Raw genomic sequence first — 22,058 nt, forward strand, 5'->3', positions numbered from 1 at the left:
CGACACCCCGGCTAGTTCTCCTTGCGGATGGAACCCGAATAGGCGATAAACCTGGACTAGAGACTTGTGTGATTAGTCAGGTCGTGGCTGACTCCCTCGCCATTCTTTCGCTTGAAGGTTGCCGAGATACACGACGTGTACATGGTAGTAAGTGGCGAGAGCGTGTGTGAAGAAGTACACCCCTGCAGGGTTAACATCATCTATTCCAATAGCCGTGTCCGCTGTAAAGGACTTCTGGGTTGCCTATACAGTTCTTAGACAAGTGAAAGTGGATAATGTAGAATGCGCAAGATAAGTGTGAGTGCTATGGATGGCCTTCTCGTAAGGAGACGGGAATGGATCCATAGTGGTGTGTTGATATGGTGAATATGTGGACTCGTGTGCGCCACCTCAAAAGAGTTACTTGCAGTCGTAGTTCAGGATAGCCACTGAGTCAAAGTTGGCTTGCTGCTGTTAAACTCCACCACCCCCTTTATTGATACTGATGCATATGTAGATTGTTCTGATGTAAGTCTTGCTGGGTACATTTGTACTCACGTTTGCTTAATTTATGTTTTGCAGAGAGACTTTAGTCTCGCTAGTAGTTCCGCGTGGACTTTGACGTTTAGCTTGTTACCTCAGCTACGATCTTGTGCCCCCGGTAGGGTCTTGTAGACAGTTAGGCTTCTTAGCCTTTTTCTTTTGTAGTTGTCTATACTCAAACAAGGTAAGCTTCCGCATGTGCTTGTTGCTTGTATGACTTGAATGGCGGGTCCTCATACCCATGTTTGTAATATCTGGCTCTTCGGAGCCTAATATGTAAATACTTTGAGTTGTAGAGTTTTGTTGTGATGCCATGTTGTATTTACACATATCGGGCATATTGTGTGTATGATTGAAATGCTTGGTATGTGTGGGATCCGACAACCTAGTTGTTTATCCTTGGTAGCCTCTCTTATGGGGAAATGTAGTCTAGTGCTTCCACTAAGCCATGGTAGTCTGCTATAGCCCGGTTTACCGGAGTCCTGCTTGCCCAGTTACTGCTGCTCCGAAACACTTAGACTGGCCGGCATGTGATCCACTTCGTTCCTATGTCTGTCCCTTCGCGGAAATGTAACGCGGTGATTTCTGGAGTCCTGCTAGCCTGCTACATCCTGGGTTCCCGAAGTCCTGTTAGCCCAGTTGCTACAGCGCGGATTCAAACGTTGATGACCGACATGTTCGAGACTGGGTCATGTATGCCCGTCCCCGTAAGTTAGTTCCACTTTGGGTTGACGAATAGTCATGTCGGCTCTGGTTCTCTGTCATATGGATGCTAGCGACACTATCATATACATGAGCCAAAAGGCGCAAACGGTCCCGTGCCAGGTAAGGTGGCACCCATGGGAATACCGTGCATGACCCCGCAAAGTGATATGATGTGTTACATGCTAGATCAATGTGGCTTAGGATCGGGATCCCGACATTCGGCTACTCCAGCACCTCTTCAGCAATGGTGCCAGGTGGCACTTTTTGGTTTGTTCAGATTGGGGGCGCCCCTCGGGAGCATTATCCCCAAGCCGCGTGGGTCCGTCCCTACGGCATGTATCCTTCTTCCATCTGCAAGAACTAGCTTTACTCTATCCATGAGTTGCTTTATGATTATCACTTACTTATCTAGTGCTTTATCGACCTTCGCGGCCTCCCTGTGTTGCTGACCCGCCTCTTGCTCATCCGGCAACGGGGAGTACAGATGCTAGCACGGCGCTTGAGGGAGTCCTGGATTGGGGGGGGTCTCCGGACAGCCGAACTATATCCTTTGGCCGGACTGCTGGACTATGAAGATACAAGATTGAAGACTTCGTCCCCTGTCCGGGTGGGACTCTACTTGGCGTGGAAGGCAAGATAGGCAATACGGATATGTATATCTCCTCCCTTGTAACCGACTTTATGTAACCCTAGCCCCCTCCGATGTCTATATAAACCGGAGGGTTTAGTCCGTAGGACAAGAGACAATCATACCATAGGCTAGCTTCTAGGGTTTAGCCTCTCTGATCTCGTGGTAGATCAACTCTTGTAATACTCATATCACCAAGAACAATCAAGCAGGACGTAGGGTATTACCTCCATCAAGAGGGCCCGAACCTGGGTAAACATCGTGTCCCCTGCCTCCTGTTACCATCCGCCTTAGACACACAGTTCGGGACCCCCTACCTGAGATCTGCCAGTTTTGACACCGACATTGGTGCTTTCATTGAGAGTTCCACTGTGTCGTCATCGTAAGGAGGATGGCTCGTCTTGTTGTCAAGGACAACATCACCTCTGGGGGAGCACTGGCTGTAGGCCAAACTCTCCGACTAGGCGGCTTCGTCATGACCGCCCGCACGGCCGCTGCATCGACGATGACTTCTCGGGTCATCGAAAATAGCCTCCACATCGGCTCAGAATTTGCCGAATAGATGGACCCAATGGAGCTCTCCTCTTTGAACGAGCTCTCGGATTGCATCACCGCTCTGGGAGTCACTACGGACTACGACCGGATCGGGATTAAACCCGACCAAACAAAGATTAATTCTCCGCCGGTCACCCATCAGATAGCGGTGGTGGAGGAGCAATGCGGCGATTCTCCCTCTATCCTGAGGGCGAACTATGTTCGGATTCCCGAGCTATCCGAGCCGGATACTCGCTCATGGGAGGACACCGCCCTAGCCCTGAACTCAGAATCAGGCCGCATACCGAACCCACGGGGCAACATCTTGGAGCCCGAACTCCCAAGGTCAGAAACTCCCCTGCCCTGGGATCACAGATTGGGACAAGGTCTGGACTTAAATCCACCAACCCACCCAGATATAAACGATCTTTCCCACGTTAGGCAAGAGCCCCAAGAGATAGTACATCACTACTGGGCCAGATTCCTCCTTGTAATGAACAAGGTCAAGGATTGTCGCGAGGAAGACGCAATTTTGTTCTTTTGCGACAATTGCACGGACAAGGGAATCCTCAACGCCATAAGTCGCTGCGACATAGCACACTTCGCCGACTTGGCGGCCATAGTACAGAAATACTATGCGATGGAAAGTGCCTGGAAAACCCAAACGCAATTTTGGGATAATCCGGCCTTGACAACACCCCCAGTCTGAACTAAAAGGGCGTACTTCCACAAGTCGCCCTACTCAATTACAAAGAAGCAAAATCCCACTACAGTGCATGGAACTGTATTGGAAGGATGGCTTAACGGGCCCTGCAAAATCCATAGTACAGCGGATACCTTATCAACACGCAGCCTTAGAGCATGTTGGGTACTTCGGCAGGTGACCAAGAGCGGTGAGGATCTCCTCATCCAAAATACCCCAGAGCAACTTCCCATGGATAACAATACAGTATTGATGGTCTTCGAAACCTTCGCCTCAAATAATAGGCGTAAGCGATCACTCCGCAGCCTTGCCGAAGTCTGCCACGTGGCAGCAATAAATCCTTGGAGCGACACGGCTATCACCTTCAATGCCAGTGACGAACCTAAATTCCGAACAGCCCGAGCACCAGCCGCTTTGGTCCTTAGTCCAATCATATACGGCTTTCGGCTCTCATGGACGGCGGTAGCGGATTAAACCTCATCTATGAGGAGACTCTTCAAAAAATGGAAATAGACAGCAACCACATTGAGAAAAGTAGTACGACCTTCTGAGGAATCATCCCTAGCCGGGAGGCACGTTGCGCTGGGAAAATCACACTTGATGTGGTATTCAGCACTTCAGTGAATTAAAGGCCCGAAGAAATTACATTCCAAGTGGCCCCGTTCAGTAGCGGATACAACGGCCTTCTAGGGCGGGAGGCATTCACGATCTTCCAAGCCATACCCCATTATGGGTACATGAAGCTCAAAATGCCCGGACCCAATGGAATCATCACTCTAGTTAGTGATCCGGACATAGCACTCCGCGCCGAGAACAAAATAGCCGCACTGGCCATCGAGGCATTATCCGAAGCCCTTGTGGCGGAGGAGTTAACCACACTGCGCTCCACGGTGGACAGGGACGACTTGATACTAGACAAAAGATCCAAGTCCACCTCCTTTAAACCAGCAGACGAAAATAGAATTCTAGGTCCATCCAACGGTCCCCGTAAAAACAGCATCCATCGGGGCACAGTTAAACCCTGCTATAGACGTCGCACTACGGGAGTTTTTGCGCGAGAATTGGGACATATTCGCCTGGCATCCTTCAGACATGCCAGGAATCCCACGCATATTGGCCGAGCATAGCCTTAATATTTTAAAAGGATTCAAGCCGTTCAAGTAGACTCTTCGGCATTTCTCTGAACCTAAGCGACAAGCCATGGGAGAGGAGCTAGCCAAGTTAATGGTGGCTGGATTTCTTAGAGAAATAAAACATCCGGACTGGCTAGCAAACCTGGTGATGGTACCAAATAAGGACAAATCCTAGCGCCTATGCGTCGACTTCAATGACCTTAATAAGGCTTGCCCAAAGGATCCCTTCCCACTCCCTCGTATCGATCAAATCATCCACGCTACCGCAGGACACGAATCATTGTGCTTCCTCGATGCATACTCTGGTTACCATCAGATTAAGATGGCGGAGTCTGATCAAGACGCAACGGCATTTATCACGCCATATGGCCCTTTATGTTTTAACACAATACCCTTTGGGCTCAAAAACGTTGGCGCAACATATTAGCGCATGATCCAGACATGTCTGGAAAAGCAGATCGGCAAGACTGTGGAGGCATATGTAGACGATGTGGTCATTAAAACCAGACACGTCGACTCCTTAATAGACGGCTTGAGGCTCACATTCACCAATCTCCGAACTTACGACATTAAGCTCAATCCGGAAAAATGCGTTTTCAGCGTCCCTGCTGGAAAGCTCCTGGGCTTCATCGTCTCCAGTAGAGGAATTGAAGCAAATCCGGCTAAAATCCGAGCCCTGTCGCAGTTGGCTATCCCAACTGACCTCAAGCAAATCCATAAAATTAACTGGATGTGTGGCAGCTTTAAGCCGCTTTATCTCTCGATTAGGAGAAAAGGCACTCCCCCTTTATCGCCTTCTTCGGCGCACCAAACACTTCGAGTGGACGGACACAGCCACAGCCGGACTGGAAGAAATAAAAGCCATCCTGGCCACCAACCCAATCTTGGCCGTGCCAACTGTTGGCGAACCAATGCTATTATATATAGTGGCAACTCATCAAGTTGTGAGCGCAGTGCTCATCGTCGAACAAGAGATGGACGGACATAAATTCCCACATCAAAAGCCGGTATATTATGTATCCACCGTCCTCACTCCATGCAAATCACGGTACCCACATTATCAAAAAATAGCATACACGGTATTCATGGCATCCCGGAAATTACGACACTACTTTCAAGAGTGTTCAATTACGGTGGCCTCCGAACTACCACTCAATGACATAATAAACAATCGCGATGCCAGAGGCCGAATTGCCAAATGGGCTATCGAGCTCCTCCTGTTCGACATAACATATAAACCACGACGAGCCATTAAGTCACAAGTACTGGCCGATTTCGTAGCCGAATGGACAGAGGCCGAACTCCCTAAAGAGTACGGCTCATACTCCAATTGGATCATGCACTTCGACGGCTCTAAAATGCTAGCTGGTCTAGGGGCTGGCGTCGTCCTGATGTCCCCCACCAGAGATACAGTGCAATACGTACTCCAAATACTATATACAAACTCCAATAACGCAGCCGAATACGAGGCCCTATTACACGGTCTCCGGATAGCAGTCTCCATGGGCATTCAACGCCTAGAGGTGTGTGGGGACTCGAACCTTGCAATATCCCAAATAAATGGAGACTTCGATGCCAAGGATCCGAAAATGGTGGCATATCGCAACGTCGTCCCCAAAATGTGAGCTTGGTTCGAGGGGCTTGAATTCCACCATGTGGCTCGGGAAAACAACCAGGCGGCGGACATCCTCGCCCGTATCGACGCTAAACGCGACCCTGTCCCAGCGAACATCTTCTTGGAAAACTATTTAAACCATCCGTGGTATGGGAAGGGTACACCGGCAACAATAGTCCGGATCCGGCCACAACCCCAGATACCGAACACTCTGACACAATCGGAGGCTCGGCCATCGAAATAACACCTTCAGCCCACGTAATAATGGCCATTATCGCCCCGTGGACAGAACCATTCCTCGCCCACCTAACTAGGCAGGAACTACCCGAGGACCAAAATGAGGCACACTGCATAGTGTGGCGATCTAAAGCCTACAAGGTCCACAAGGGAGAGCTTTATAAGAAAAGCACTACCGGAGTCCTTCAAAGGTGCATCTCCGAAGAGGAAGGGCGGAAGATTTTGGCAGAAATCCATGCCGGACTCGGCGGCCATCACGCCGCAGCCCGAGCCCTTGTAAGCAAAGCTTTCCGTATAGGTTTTTATTTGCCGACGGCCCGGGCAGATGCGCAGCATCTAGTCCAGCATTGTGTCGGTTGCCAGCTATTTGCAAACCAAAGCCATATGCCGCCTACCGCTCTCCAAACAATCCCCATTACTTGGCCCTTTGTAGTCTGGGGGCTCGATATGGTCAGACCCCTTAAAGGGGGAACCCATAAGAAAAAATACTTACTGGTCATGGTGGATAAATTCACCAAATGGATAGAAGCCAAACCTGTCAAGACGGCTGAATCCGGACCGGTGATAGACTTCATATCCGGGGTTGTACACCGTTACGGCGTCCCCCACAGCATCATCACTGACAACGGCACGAATTTTACAGCCGACGAAGTGAAACTTTGGTGCAGCAACATGGGCATCAAGCTCGATTATGCTTCTGTCTATCACCCGCAAACTAACGGTCAAGTCAAACGAGCGAATGGTCTTATCATGAGTGGCATTAAACCTAGATTAGTGCGGTCCTTAAAGGAATCAAACACACACTGGGTAGAGGAGCTTGACTCCGTACTATGGGGGCTGCGGACCACGCCGAATCACACTACCGGATACACACCGTTTTTTATGGTGCACGGCACCGAGGCGGTGCTGCCTTGCGACATAATTCATGACTCACCTCGAGTGCGCATGTATGAATAAAGAGAGGCCGAGCTCGATCGGCAGGACAATTTGGATTCCCTGGAGGAGGAGCGCGACATAGCAAAAGCCCGTTCCGCATTCTATCAGCAGCAGGCTCGAAGGTATCAAAGCAGAGAAGTGCGGGCCAAAACCTATAATGTTGGCGAACTAGTTCTACGCCTGCCAGAGAAGAAAAAGAATAAGCTTAAGCCCAAATGGGAAGGTCCATTCATTATCGACCAGGTTCTCACCGGTGGTGCGTACCGTCTGTGCTACCTCTTGAGCTTGTGTTGGTTTTCTCCAAAGAGGAAGGGATGATGCAGTAGAGTAGCGTAAGTATTTCCCTCAGTTTTTGAGAACCAAGGTATCAATCCAGTAGGAGGCCACGCTCAAGTCCCTCGTACCTGCACAAAACGATAGCTACTCGCAACCAATGCGATTAGGGGTTGTCAATCCCTTCACGGTCACTTACGAGAGTGAGATCTGATAGACATAAGATTTTTGGTATTTTTGGTATAAAGATGCAAAGTAAAAAGTAAAAGGCAAAGTAAAAATCAAAGCAAGATTAAAGTGATGGAGATTAATATGATGAGAATAGACCCGGGGGCCATAGGTTTCACTAGTGGCTTCTCTCAAGAGCATAAGTATTCTACGGTGGGTGAACAAATTACTGTTGAGCAATTGACAGTATTGAGCATAGTTATGAGAATATCTAGGCATGATCATGTATATAGGCATCACGTCCGTGACAAGTAGACTGAAACGATTCTGCATCTACTACTATTACTCCACTCATCGACCGCTATCCAGCATGCATCTAGAGTATTAAGTTAAAAACAAAGTAACACCTTAAGCAAGATGACATGATGTAGAGAGATAAATTCATGCAATATGAAATAAACCCCATCTTGTTATCCTCGATGGCAATGATACAATACGTGCCTTGCTGCCCCTTCTGTCACTGGGAAAGGACACCACAAGATCGAACCCAAAGCTAAGCACTTCTCCCATGGCAAGAACTACCAATCTAGTTGGCCAAACCAAACGGATAATTCGAAGAGACTTGCAAAGATAACCAATCATACATAAAATAATTCAGAGAAGATTCAAATATTATTAATAGATAGACTTGATCATAAACCCACAATTCATCGATATCAACAAACACACCGCAAAAAGAAGATTACATCGAATAGCTCTCCACAAGAGAGGGGGAGAACTTTGTATTGAGATCCAAAAAGAGAGAAGAAGCCATCTAGCTACTAACTATAGACCCAAAGGTCTGAGGTAAACTACTCACACTTCATCGGAGAGGCTATGATGATGTAGAAGCCCTCCGTGATGACATCCCTCTCCGGCAGAGCTCCGGAGCAGGCCCCAAGATGGGATCTCGTGGATACAGAAAGTTGAGGTGGTGGAATTAGGTTTTTGGCTCCGTATCTGATCGTTTGGGGGTATGTATGTATATATAGGAGGAAGGAGTACGTCGGTGGAGCTCCGAGGGGCCCACGAGGCAGGGGGCGCACCCTAGGGGGGGCACCCCCCACCCTCGTGACCGCCTCTCTGATGCCTTGGCGTAGGGTCCAAGTCTCCTGGATCACGTTCGGTGAGAAAATCATGTTCCCGATGGTTTCATTCCGTTTGGACTCCGTTTGATATTCCGTTTCTTCAAAACACTGAAATAGGCAAAAACAACAATTCTGGGCTGGGCCTCCGGTTAATAGGTTAGTCCCATAAATAATATAAAAGTGGAAAATAAAGCCCAATATAGTCCAAAACAGTAGATAATATAGCATGGAGCAATCAAAAATTATAGATACGTTGGAGACGTATCAGGCATCCCCAAGCTTAATTCCTGCTCGTCCTCGAGTAGGTAAATGATAAAAAGAGAATTTTTGATGCGGAGTGCTACTTGGCATAATTTCAATGCAAATCTTCTTAATTGTGATATGAATATTCAGATTCAAAAGATTCAAGACAAAAGTTTATATTGACATAAAAATAATAATACTTCAAGCATACTAACAAAGCAATTATGTCTTCTCAAAATAACATGGCGAAAGAAAGTTATCCCTACAAAATCATATAGTCTGGCTATGCTCTATCTCCACCACATAAAGTATTTAAATCATGCACAACCCCTATGACAAGCCAAGCAATTGTTTCATACTCTAACTTTTTCATAACTTTTTCAATCTTCACGCAATACATGAGCGTGAGCCATGGATATAGCACTATAGGTGGAATAGAATGGTGGTTGTGGAGAAGACAAAAAGGAGAAGATAGTCTCACATCAACTAGGCGTATCAACGGGCTATGGAGATGCCCATCAATAGATATCAATGTGAATGAGTAGGGATTGCCATGCAACCGATGCACTAGAGCTATAAGTATATGAAAGCTCAAAAAAGAAACTAAGTGGGTGTGCATCCAAATTGCTTGCTCATGAAGACCTAGGGCAAATTGAGGAAGCCCATCATTGGAATATACAAGCCAAGTTCTATAATGTAAAATTCCCACTAGTATATGAAAGTGATAACATGAGAGACTCTCTACTATGAAGATCATGGTGCTACTTTGAAGCACAAGTGTGGTAAGAGGATAGTAACATTGTCCCTTCTCTATTTTTCTCTCATTTTTTGATTTTTATTTGGGCCTTTTCTCTTTTTGTTTTTATGTGGCCTCTTTTTATTTGGGCTTCTTTGGCCTCTCTTTTTTATTTATTTTATTTTTCGTCCCGAGTCTCATCCCGACTTATGGGGGAATCATGGTCTCCATCATTCTTTCCTCACTGGGACAATGCTCTAATAATGATGATCATCACACTTTTATTTTTCTTACAACTCAACAATTACAACTCAATACTTAGAACAAAATATGACTCTATATGAATGCCTCCGGCGGTGTACCGAAATATGCAATATGACAATGATGGAGTGTGTCATAATAAATGGAACGGTGGAAAGTTGCATGGCAATATATCTCGGAATGGCTATGGAAATGCCATAATAGGTAGGTATGGTGGCTGTTTTGAGGAAGGTATATGGTGGGTGTATGATACCGGCTAAAGGTGCGCGGTATTAGAGAGGCTAGCAAAGGTGGAAGGGTGAGAGTGCGTATAATCCATGGAATCAACATTAGTCATAAAGAACTCATATAATTATTGGAAAAATCTAGAAGTTATCAAAGCAAAGTATTACGTACATGCCCCTAGGGGGATAGATTGGTAGGAAAAGACCACCGCTCGTCCCCAACCGCCACTCATAAGGAAGACAATCAATAAATAAATCATGCTCTGACTTCATCACATAACGGTTCACCATACGTTCATGCTACGGGAATCACAAACTTTAACACAAGTATTCTTTAAATTCACAACTACTCAACTAGCATGACTTTAATATTATCACCTGCATATCTCAAAAAAACTATCATGCTTCAATCTTTTCTTAGTATTCAACACACTCAAAAGAAAGTTTCACAAATCCTGAATACCAAGCATATTATTATTAAGCAAATTACCATGCTATTAAGAGACTCTCAAAATAATTTAAGTGAAGCATGAGAGATCAATAGTTTCTTTAAAACAAATCCACCACCGTGCTCTAAAAGATCTAAGTGAAGCACATAGAGCAAAATTATAACGCTCAAAAGATATAAGTGAAGCACATAGAGCAAAACTACTTAGCCTAAAAAGATATAAGTGAAGCACATAGAGTATTCTATCAAATTTTAATTCATGTATGGCTCTCTCAAAAGGTGTGTACAGCAAGGATGATTGTGGAACACTAACAACCAAAGACACAAATAATAAAAGACGCTCCAAGAAAAACTCATATCATGTTGGTGAATAAAAATATAGCTCCAAGTAAATTACCGATGTAAGTGGACGAAAGAGGGGATGCCTTCTGGGGCATCCCCAAGCTTTGACTTTTTGGTGTGCTTGGATTATCTTGGGGGTGCCATGGTCATCCCCAAGCTTAGACTCTTGCCACTCCTTGTTCCATGATCCATCAAAATAATTCACCCAAAACTTGAAAACTTCACGACACAAAACTTAAAGTAGAAAACTCGTGAGCTCCGTTAACGAAAGAAAACAAAAGACCACCTCAAGGTACTGTAATGAACTCATTCTTTATTTATATTGGTGTTAAACCTACTGTATTCCAACTTCTCTATGGATTATAAACTATTTTACTAACCATAGATTCATCAAAATAAGCAAACAACACATGAAAAACAGAATCTGTCAAAAACAGAACAATCTGTAGTAATCTGTAGCTAGCGCAATATCTGGAACCCAAAAAATTCTAAAATATATTGCTGGACGTTAGGAATTTATCTATTAATCATCTTCAAAAATAATTAACTAAATAGCACTCTTCAAATAAAAATGACAGCAGTTCTCGTGAGCACTAAAGTTTCTGTTTTTTACAGCAAGTTCAACAAGACTTTCCCCAAGTCTTGCCAACGGTTCTACTTGGCACAAACACTAATTAAACACAAAAGACACAAACAAAACAGAGGCTAAATAATTTAATTATTACTAAACAGGAGCAAAAATAAAGGAATAAAAATAAAATTGGGTTGCCTCCCAACAAGCGCTATCGTTTAACGCCCCTAGCTAGGCATAAAAGCGAGGATAGATCTAGGTATTGCCATCTTTGGTAGGCAATCCATAAGTGGCTCTCATGATAGTTTCATATGGAAATTTTATTTTCTTTCTTGGAAATTGTTCCATCCCTTTTTAAATGGAAATTGAAATCTAATATTCCCTTCCTTCATATCAATAATCGCACCAACCGTTCTAAGTAAAGGTCTACCAAGGATAATAGGGCAAGAAGGATTGCAATCTATATCAAGAACAATGAAATCTATGGGAACATAATTTCTATTTGCAACAATAAGAACATAATTAATCCTTCCCATAGATTTCTTAATAGTGGAATCCGTGAGATGCAAGTTTAGAGAGCAATCATCAAAATTACGGAAATCTAACAAATCACACAAAATCTTGGGAATAGTAGAGACACTAGCACCCAAATCACACAAAGCATAAAACTCATGATCTTTAATTTTAATTTTAATAGTTGGTTCCCACTCATCATAGAGTTTGCTAGGGATAGAAACTTTCAAATCAAGTTTTTCTTCATAAGATTGCATCAAGGCATCAACAATATGTTCGGTGAAGGCTATATGTTGACTATAAGCATGTGGAGAATTTAGCACGGATTGCAACAAGGAAATACAATCAATTAAAGAGCAACTTTCATAATTAAATTCCTTGAAATCCAATATAGTGGGTTTAGCAACATCTAGATTTTTATTTCTTTCAATCCCACTTTCATCAATTTCATCATAAAGATCTAAATATTCCGAATTTTTAGAACGCCATCTAGGTAAAGGAAGATCATATTAAGTTTCATAAAGATTCATATTGCAAAACAAAGATTTAATAGGAGACACATCAATAACTTTTAGATCTTCATCTTGATTTTCATAGGAATTGGAAGACCACGCTTTAATAAAGGCATCTTTGGAAGCACGCATCCTAGCGGTTCTTTCCTTGCACTCATCAATGGAAATTCTCATGGATTTGAGAGACTCATTGATATCATGCTTAGGAGGAATAGATCTAAGCTTTAAAGATCAATCTCGAGAGAAATTCTATCAACGTTCCTAGCCAAATCATCAACTTTAAGCAATTTCTCTTCAAGCAAAGCATTAAAATTCTTTTGTGAATTCATAAACTCTTTAACACTACTCTCAAATTCAGAGGGCATCTTATTATAATTTCCATAAGAGTTTTTGTAGGAATTCCCATAATTATTAGAAGGATTACTAGGATATGGCCTAGGATTAAAATTCCCTCGATAAGCGTTGTTACCAAAATTATTCCTACCAACAAAATTCACATCCATAGAGTCATTTTTATTCTCAATCAAAGTAGACAAAGGAATATCATTTGGATCAGAAGAAACACTCTTAGTAGCAAATAATTTCATAAGTTCATCCATCTTTCCACTCAAAACATTGATTTCTTCTATCACATGCACTTTTTTATTGGAAGATCTTTTAGTATGCCATTAAGAATAATTAACCATAATATTATATAGGAGTTTAGTAGCATCTCCTAAAGTGATTTCCATAAAAGTGCCTCCCACGGCCGAATCTAAAAGATTTCTAGAAGCAAAATTTAATCCGGCATAAAAAATTTGTATAATCATCCACAAATTCAAACCATGAGTAGGGCAATTACATATCATTAATTTCATTCTCTCCCAAGGTTGTGCAACATGTTCATGATCAAGTTGCTTAAAGTTCATAATATCGTTTCTAAGAGATATGATCTTAGCGGGAGGGAAATACTTTGAGATAAAAGCATCTTTGCACTTGTTCCAAGAATCAATACTATTTTTAGGCAAAGACGAAAACCAAGCTTTAGCACGATCTCTAAGCGAAAAAGGAAATAGCTTCAAGTTAACGACATCATTATCGACATCTTTTTTCTTTTGCATATCACATAAATCAAAGAAGCTATTCAGATGAGTAGCGGCATCTTCACTAGGAAGGCCGGCGAATTGATCTTTCATAACAAGATTCAACAAAGCAGTATTGATTTCACAAGATTCAGTATTGGCAAGAGGAGCAATCGGAGTGCTAAGGAAATCATTATTATTGGTATTGGTGAAGTCACACAATTTAGTATTATCTTGAGCCATCGCGACAAACAATCAAACTAGCACACGAGTATACAATAGCAAACAGGCAAAAGAGGCAAATAGAGAGGGAGGATAGAGAAAGAGAGAGAGAGAGAGAGAGAGAGAGAGGGCGAATAAAACGGCAAGGGTGAAGTGGGGGAGAGGAAAACGAGAGGCAAATGGCAAATAATGTAATGCGAGAGATAGGGATTGTGATGGGTACTTGGTATGTTGACTTTTTGCGTAGACTCCCCGGCAACGGCGCCAGAAATCCTTCTTGCTACCTCTTGAGCTTGTGTTGGTTTTCCCCGAAGAGGAAGGGATGTTGCAGCAGAGTAACGTAAGTATTTCCCCCAGTTTTTGAGAACCAAGGTATCAATCCAGTAGGAGGCCACGCTCAAGTCCCTCGTACCCGCACAAAACGATAGCTACTCGCAACCAACGCGATTAGGGGTTGTCAATCCCTTCACGGTCACTTACGAGTGTGAGATCTGATAGATATAATATTTTTGGTATTTTTGGTATAAAGATGCAAAGTAAAAAGTAAAAGGCAAAGTAAAAAAGCAAAGCAAGATTAAAGTCATGGAGATTAATATGATGAGAATAGACCCGGGGGCCATAAGTTTCACTAGTGGCTTCTCTCAAGAGCATAAGTATTCTATGGTGGGTGAACAAATTACTGTTGAGCAATTGACAGAATTGAGCATAGTTATGAGAATATCTAGGCATGATCATGTATATAGGCATCACGTCCGTGACAAGTAGACCAAAACAATTCTGCATCTACTACTATTACTCCACTCATCGACCGCTATCCAGCATGCATCTAAAGTATTAAGTTAAAAACAGAGTAATGCCTTAAGAAAGATGACATGATGTAGAGAGATAAATTCATGCAATATGAAATAAAACCCATCTTGTTATCCTCGATGGAAACGATACAATACGTGCCTTGCTGCCCCTTCTGTCACTGGGAAGGGACACCGCAAGATCGAACCCAAAGCTAAGCACTTCTCCCATGGCAAGAACTACCAATCTAGTTGGCCAAACCAAACGGATAATTCGAAGAGACTTGCAAAAATAACCAATCATACATAAAAGAATAAAGATTCAAATATTATTCATAGATAGACTTGATCATAAACCCACAATTCATCGGTCTCAACAAACACACCGCAAAAAGAAGATTACATCGAATAGATCTCCACAAGAGAGGGGGAGAACTTTGTATTGAGATCCAAAAAGAGAGAAGAAGCCATCTAGCTACTAACTATGCACCTGAAGGTCTGAGGTAAACTACTCACACATCATCGGAAAGGCTATGATGATGTAGAAGCCCTCCGTGATGACGGCCCTCTCTAGCGGAGCTCCGGAACAGGCCCCAAGATGGGATCTCGTGGATACAGAAAGTTGAGGCGGTGGAATTAGGTTTTTGGCTCCGTATCTGATCATTTGGGGGTACGTATGTATATATAGGAGGAAGGAGTACGTTGGTGGAGCTCCGAAGGGCCCATGAGGCATGGTTCGCGCCCTAGGGTGGGGCGCCCCCCACCCTCGTGACCGCCTCTCTGATGCCTTGGCGTAGGGTCCAAGTCTCCTGGATCACGTTCGGTGAGAAAATCACGTTCCCGAAGGTTTCATTCCGTTTGGACTCCGTTTGATATTCCGTTTCTTCGAAACACTAAAATAGGCAAAAAACATCAATTCTGGGCTGGGCCTCTGGTTAATAGGTTTGTCCCAAAAATAATATAAAAGTGGAAAATAAAGCCCAATATAGTCCAAAACAGTACATAATATAGCATGGAGCAATCAAAAATTATAGACACGTTGGAGACGTATCAGTCTGCGGGATGCATCGGACAATTGACTCGATCCAAACCCATGGAACGCAGCCAGACTCCGAAGATTCTACGCCTAGGGCCGGACACTATGTTCGTCTCCTTAACTCCATCAATTTTTCGCGCATCTGTTTTTTTTCTCTCTCTCTCTCTTTCTTTTTGTTCTTCTCTCCGATGCCCTAAAGGGCTAAACTTGTGTCGTGGTTACACAATCTTGACGCGCTAACCGCGCTCATTATAACCGGGGGCTTCTTATACAGAAGCTCAATCTAATTATTTTTTCGGGCGTTATGCCCTGCACATGTGTTATTCTTCCGCATGTACCTTTTTTCGCCATTATATGCATCGATATGACTTAAGTTTTGGCCAAGACGGGTTGCCTGGCTCTTGTATTTATGCCCTACGTTCCCGTAAATTCGGTTAGGGCATAAGGGGAGCACCTCTATGATTGTTACTGCCGGGTCAGCCGGATGTGTACCTCAGACTGGGTGAAGCCGGAAGCTAGTGTTCTTAAGGGAATATTCGGTCGGTGAATAAAAGACGACTTTCATTTAAATTACTACACGCCCCCAGATATTTTTAACCCCCGTCTCGCAGTTCAGACATGCACATTAGGACAACCACCTGCCTCCACGATCCCATGTAATGATGATCTTTCTCTGCATGCACTAGGCTCTTGTCAAGTCGAATGGTTGCCAAGGCAGCGTGAGGAAGTGCAGACGCCCATGTTCCATCAATCACCATGTGTCGACCAAGGCTGCAGGCGGTTAGGGCCTGCGGCGCTCCGCACTTGCCCTTTGGCTTCACCCCGAAGCCAAGTTTGAGCGCGCCTTGGGCCCGGGGGCTACTATCGGCATTCTGGGAACGAGGGTACCCAGACTTGCCTACCTGCGGCCCACGGCGTGGCTCCATCAATGTCCTGGTACGGCCCACCTTCAACATCAACAACTCAAGACCCTCGCGAGGGTCCAAGCCTCGCGAGGCGGATGACGCCAAGACCACCAGAAGGAGCGGCCTCCTCGGGCTGGCTCCTGAGGAGCGGTGATTCCTATGCAAGCCTCACCTCACGAGGTTCAGATGACATGAGCCATGATGACCAAGGCCAGGCGGGTGCCAGCGGGAGCAAGACAATAGTTTCCTCTTCTGTGCTAAGGAGGCAAGCGCAGGCGCGGAGTCCCTAGGTGTTAGCCAAAGGTTTCCATTGTCGTGCAACAAGACCAGGATCGCCATGACGGCAGGACGGAGGTTATCGCTGAGCCCACCACGGCGACACGACCAGAGGCTTTTGCAGCCAAAGACTACTTTTGTCAGGATAACATGTACTAGTTGTCTCCCTTCGAATTTGGCCGTTGGGGAACCCTTCCTGCCTTCATTTTGGGAAGAGGACCAAGGCCACAATAAATAGGGCCTAGCCACCACCATAGAGGAGGATCGGATCTATTCCACCCTCACCAGCTCACTCGAGTACAAGAACATGCCTCCTCCTGAGGTCCTTCTGCCACTATACTAGTTCATCCTCAACCCCTCGAGGCCAATCCACCAGAAAACAGGAGTAGGGTTTTACACCTCAAGGTGGCCCGATCCTGGCAAAACTGTTGTGTCTCATTTCCTTCCAGTTCATCAAGCTAGGCCATGAGATTAACGAGTAGGCAGAATAGGGAGGTTGAGTTCTTCGCACGCACCCCAGAGTTCGAACCTCTCAAGTGTCTGAGAACCCGTGAGATTTACTAATGATAAGTCGCCATTTGGTTTATATGATGAGTTGACAATACAATAATGTGACTGTGGTTAAGAGCGAGTCAACATGCTTATTCAATTACTAATGAACCCCCAAAGTTACAAGTCGGCCTGATAGAGGAACAATTATGACTTCCACGGCAGGCGAGTTATGATATGCAATGATAAGCCGACAAGACATAAGGCGCTCATCCTAAATTGAGGATTCTCATTTTTCAGCAAAGTATTGGCCAAACAAGTTTCCTACCGACGCAATTACATCTATGGAGCTACAAAATAACGAAAAAAGTAAAATGGTGCTGTGTTTGACATATTCAAAGATAACGTGTAGTATCTAGATTAAAAAATGGTGCGGTTAAAGTAGTCGCCATAGTTCTATGGATTACTAAGGGGGACCTAGATCTGATAGCTAAAGAATAACGACAAACGCGGATGAACTCCGACGAACTACTGACAGGGCAATCTCGATCTAAATAAGAATATTCCGGCATACCTGTTTGAAAAGGAAAACAGATGGGATGCTACAACAGGCTTCGGCGATGACTTGGGTGGTGCTGCGTTCGCAGTCGAGGTGGTTGGTGAGCTTGAGGATGAACGGCTTCGCTTTGGTCGCGGGAGAGCTCGAGCACAACGAGGAACAAAAAGTGTGTGGAACACAGAGGTAAAAAGTGAAAAGGAAGTCCCCATGGCTCTATTGATAAGGCAAGGAGAAGATGGAAAGGCAGGTGCTAAAATCAAGGAGGTACATTAATGTTTTGAGTAAGGGACGCCTCGATTTTTGCGCTTGGTGTATATACATGGAAGATTCATTGTGACATCATGTTTGAGCTCTTGGAATTATAGATGATGACGTCATGATTCAAAGGGATAAAGGAAATGAGAAGTGTGAAGGTATTCTAAGCCGGAACAAATGACCCGGTCATAATGCAGATTTAAAAGGAGGATGACTCAGAATCATTTTAAGATTGACATGAATGAATTCAAATCAATATGGTGGCTAATGTTGGGGATATGACCCCACAATATGACCCGCCCGTTTAGGGCCGGGTTATTCAATGGGATGTGATGTTCAAGACCTCAAGGCCTGCAGAGCGACTCATAGATGGGCCAACTCACGGCCTAGTATTTGAAGGCGACGGCTCATCAACAGAAAGGCATCGTAGTTCTTTTACGTAGGGAACAAGACATGTAGGAAATATACTAGGTCAAAGATTGTTGAACGACTCGGACTCTGTTGTAAGCCCAGGGCCTCAACCTATATATAAAGGGGAGCCGCTGAGGAACAAGGACTAAGTTACAATCTCTCGAGTACTAGGTTAGCCAAGTTGTACCCTTGTAATCGAGATCATCATCATCAATATCAGTCAAGCAGGAGTAGGCTTTTACCTCCACCATGAGGTGCCGAACATGGGTAAACCCCTGTCTCTCAATTCCGATCAACCCCGTTCAAGCAATCACCTAGCGGCGATGGCCTCACGACTAAGTCCTTTCAATGGACATCTGCCAAGACAAAACCACGACACTACCCGCTACTGCTTGTTTTCAAAAATAGTTGTGGCGGGTGCCTCGCCTTGTCTACCACTCATTTGGGTTCACCTATAAGCCCTTTCCCAATAGTGCCCCTGCCTCCTCTTCTCCTCACCCTCTCTCTCGCCTCCTATGCAGGACCCGCCATTGTCAGCCTAGTGGGAACCAAGGTACCAGGAGCCTTCTACCTACGGCCCAGAAAGCTACACCTGGAGCTGGCCTCAAGAGGCGGCCCAGCCTCGGGCGCTGTGAAGCAAGCCACCTCGTGAGGACCATGCCTCACGAGGGCCTCCGCCACATGGCGGGGCTCTGCAAAGGACAGCGTCAAGCAGCCTCATGAGGCCACCCTCACGAGGCTATCCCCTACGAGGCCCTTTGCATGGGAGGCCACGCGGTGCCATTTGCGTGGCCATGTGCCCATCACGTGGGTGACATGCCCATGACAGGTGATGACAGCAAAGACCGTTCCAGCTAGGCGCGGCCATGCTAGGTTTCCCCTCTAGTGATAAGGGAGCAGCGTCGCCTGCCTAACCCCCAAAGCAAGTCCCAAAGCTTTTCGCTTTGGTGAAAGAAGGCCAAGACGGCGTGGCGCGCTAGTGCAGACGTCACCATGGAACCCTCCTGCGCGTCCTGGATAATTCCTTTAGCAGGCGAGACTACTTTTGTCAGGATAAGCCTAGGTGCCTGTCCCCCTTTGAAATGTTGTTGTGTGGCAACCCTTCCTGCCAATATTTTTGGGGGAAGAGGACCAGGGTAAATCTAAGAAGGGCGAGGCTTCCATCGTAAAAGGGGATCACACACTTGACCCCTCAGGGCTTTACCTTATAGCTCACGAGCACTATCTCCACAAGCAATCCCACCAAGCAGGAGTAGGGTTTTACACCACACGGTGGCCCGAACCTGGGTAGCTCGTTGTGTCCTTGTCGTTCCTTGCGTACCTCCGTCATGCCTCGCCGCCATAGCCACGCCAAGCTTGCCATCTAGTTGCTAGGTCGCGAACCAGGGCCCCAAAGTTCGAACAAGGGTTTTGGAGGATTTCCGTAGCACAAATAAACCCCCCGACATTTGGAGCGTTAGGTAGGGGTCTTGGTTTCCCGCCTTTAGCCATGACATCGAAATGGCCGACGCACGATGCGAGCGCAACTTGCGGAGGGCCTGCTGGGTCCAGACTGAGCCCATCATCCATGGCAACCGTCGGCGTCGCGTTCGTTCAACCGCTGGATCCTTGGCGGCTGAGGAGCAGGCTTCCTCCCTCCACCCTTCGGTGCCCGCACCGCCACTGTAACTTCACTCGCCTGCCGTGGCCCGCCGGCCCCTTAGGTAGAGTTGTTCATGGCGCAGGAGCTGCTACGCTACCGCCTCACCAAGGCCGGCTACGATGCCTGGCTCGCTCACATCATCTAGTTCCTCAACGCCACCGGAGACGCCCCGACACCTTTCCGCTCCTAGCCCCTCCATCGTCGCATGGGCCTGGGCAGGGCGTGATGCACCTCCTCCACCTCTTTTGGTAGATGGTGACGCGGGGCATCGCCATGGTGCACGCGCACCAGAGCCGTCCAATGGCTCGTCCCCCGGACACTGTCGCACGGCGGCGGCCCCAGCTGCCAGATCATCTAACACGTGCCGCCCGATGCACGCGTCCTCATCGAGAAGCAGCATGACTGCTAGAACCACACCATCTAAGTTGTCGCCGCGGCCGACCGCCACAACAATTCTTCCCTCGCACGTGGTGTCGTCTCCTATAGCGGGGGCTGCCTCGCCTTCACTCGCAAGCTGTGCCGCATGGTGTTGCCTGTGAAGTTCAAGCCCGAGCTGCCTCCCCACTACGACAGCACCGCTAACCCCGTGGAGTTCTGGTAGCCCTACACTGTGAGCATCCAAGCCACGGAAGGTGATGATAAGGTCATGGCGAACTGGTTCCCCATGGCCCTCAAGGACGCCACATGCTCGTGGCTGATGAACCTTCCCGAGGCCTCCATCTCCTTGTGGGCTGAACTGTTCCGGCTTAAATGGCACGCACGACTGCCCCCTCACGCTCAGCAGCCCGCGCATCGTCCGCCAGTGCCTTGACGAAACCCTTTGCAAGTACATCTAGCGCTTTAGCTAGGTGCGCAACAAGATCCAGTGATCATTGCTGCATTCTCCTCAGGCATCACGGACATCAGGATGCGTGAGAAGCTCGCCATCAACAATGAGCTTGACTCTTGGTTGAGCTGTTCAACCTGGCCGACAAGTGCGCCAAGGTTGAGGAAGGTTGCCTCTTCACCCAAAACGACCCCGACACAGAGCCCGACGCCCCCAAGCCTAAGAAAAGTGACGTCGAGCACAAAGGCCCTGCCATGCTTGCGGTGCAGCCTGAGCAGAAGGGCAGGTGCGATCGCGACGAGGCCAAGAAAGATGGGCGCCCCTTCTGCACATACCACAACATGCACTTCCACAGCACCGAAGACTGCCACGAGCTCAAGCTTCTTTGATGCCTGACAGGAGAAGTGTTGCTACTGCAATGAGCGCGGCTCGGGCCACGGTGGCAATCGCGGCGGTGGCCACTGGGAAGATCGCAAGAACAACAATGGCAACAACAACGACTGGCAAGGCTGGTGGAACCAGCCTCAGCAGGGAAATGCCGCCCTGCTGCGCCCCAACAGGAACAACGACAACCTACCTGATGTGGACGCTGGGGGTATCAGGAGTGCATCCTCGGCCACGCCCAGGCTCCCCCATCCAATAGCCACTTCAAGCAGTTCTCGCGCGAGGTGAACGTGGCCCTATGCTACTTCTTGAGCTTGCATTGGTTTTTCCGTTGAAGAGGAAAGGGTGATGCAGCAAAGTAGAGATAAGTATTTCCCTCAGTTAAGAACCAAGGTATCAATCTAGTAGGAGGTACACATAATTCTCCAATAGTTGCACCTACATAAACAAATAAATACTTGCACCCAACGCGAAAAGGGGGTTGTCAATCCCTTCAGGTTAATTGCAAGGATGAGAGCTGAGAGAGATAGGTATAAAAGATAAATAAAAAGGCATAATAAAGTAAAGGTAAATAAATTACAGCAAGGTATTTCTGTATTTTTATGTTTATAGATATGAAAATATATGACGAGAAATAGACCTGGAGGCCATAGTTTTCACTAGAGACTTCTCTCTTGAAAGAACCCATATAGTGGGTAAAAAAATTACTGTTAAGCAATTGATAGAAAAGTGCAATGTTATGATGATATCTAAGGCAATGATGATGAATATAG

This window comes from Triticum urartu, chromosome 7 (genome assembly GCF_003073215.2).
Source record: "Triticum urartu cultivar G1812 chromosome 7, Tu2.1, whole genome shotgun sequence".
NCBI lineage: Eukaryota > Viridiplantae > Streptophyta > Magnoliopsida > Poales > Poaceae > Triticum > Triticum urartu.